At 46.3% G+C, this 1,479-nt stretch overlaps 1 non-coding gene across 1 annotated transcript; it reads left to right on the forward strand.

Moving 5' to 3' along the window:
* The first annotated feature begins 594 nt into the window (after positions 1-594).
* On the forward strand, positions 595-677 carry TRNAL-CAG (transfer RNA leucine (anticodon CAG)). The gene has a single exon. It is a non-coding gene; the product is annotated as a tRNA-Leu (tRNA).
* Positions 678-1,479: the final 802 nt, after the last annotated feature.

The raw sequence follows: 1,479 nt of genomic DNA on the forward strand, positions 1-1,479 counted from the left end.
TACTATACTAATCCAGTATACAAGAATGGTACACAACAAGAAATGCCACATTCAGTCAATCCACCCCGAATCCTTGCAGCCGCGTTGAGCATGGGGGTCGAGGACTCAAACTGTACCGTTCAAGTCCTTGTCTCAGAGGCACTGAGTTGATTGGTATGGAGCCAGGCACCTCCTGATCTGAATCTTGAACTGGCTCCAAATTCTGCATGTACACACCCCCTGTAGTAGATGATTGAGAATTAGTAGCAGTCACCACCGGCCATGTGCACTGGCTCAAAATTCAGCATGTCCACACCCCATGTAGTAGATGATTGAGAATTAGTAGCAGTGACCACCGGCCATGTGCACTGGCTCAAAAGTCAGCATGTCCACACCCCATGTAGTAGATGATTGAGAATTAGTAGCAGTCACCACCGGATCCACTGTCAGGATGATCCATCCTCTCTCCTTCATCAGCTTCAGATCCCACTGTTTCCATGAGCAGTAAGGTCTGTAATTGAAAATACAGAGGACATTAAACAACATTCACTCAGTACATGGCACTCATTTTGGTTTATATGCTGGAAATTGAGCCATCAGTGCAGGGTCAAGAGTGTTAGGATGGCCGAGTGGTCTAAGGCGCTGCGTTCAGGTTGCAGTCTCCTTTGGAGGCGTGGGTTCGAATCCCACTTCTGACAAGTGTCTTTTGCGAGGTGGATACATTTTTGAACTTTTTTTTTCCAAGCACCCGTATCAAAAACAATGTCAACAGTTTCTGTAAATTATCGATAAGATCTATTGTCCGTTGCTTGCACTAATTTCCTGAAGTTGGCTAAATCGCAGTAAATCGGTAAAGCTGGAAATCACAGCATCTTCAACAAATCGTGATAGAGGGGCAGAGATAAAGGTTTCGACCCTACATATCAAGAGCGCAGCTGTCAATAGTTCAGCAGGTTCACAGTGCAGAAGGTTCAGTGGCACCAGGGTCCCCTGCGTCCCAATCACAGCTGGTTTTTAACTTCTGTATTCAGGGCATGGGAGGGGTGTGTTGCGTCGTGCACACACAGTGCCTGTTTTGCAGATAAGTTTTAATAAATACACAAAGAATAATATGGAGTCTTTGGCCACGAGGAACACCTTCCCCTACCTTTTATTCTCTCCGGTTCCACGTCACCGCGCCTACCATCCAACTCTAAAACTCGGGGGAGACTAACACTCCCTACCTCCCTTGGTGTGCATCATAGGCGTGCCCATGACGAACACAACATTTCTCCTTAACCAATACAAAACAAACATAGCTGCTCAAAAAAAAGATACTATACTAAACCAGTATACAAGAATAGTACGCAACAAGAAATGCCACATTCAGTCAATCCACCCCGAATCCTTGCAGCCGCGTTGAGCATGGCGGTCGAGGACTCAAACTGTACCGTTCAAGTCCTTGTCTCAGAGGCACTGAGTTGATTGGTATGGAGCCAGGCACCTCCTGATCTGAATCTT

This window comes from Pleurodeles waltl, unplaced genomic scaffold (genome assembly GCF_031143425.1).
Source record: "Pleurodeles waltl isolate 20211129_DDA unplaced genomic scaffold, aPleWal1.hap1.20221129 scaffold_39, whole genome shotgun sequence".
In the NCBI taxonomy this organism is placed as follows: Eukaryota; Metazoa; Chordata; class Amphibia; order Caudata; family Salamandridae; genus Pleurodeles; species Pleurodeles waltl.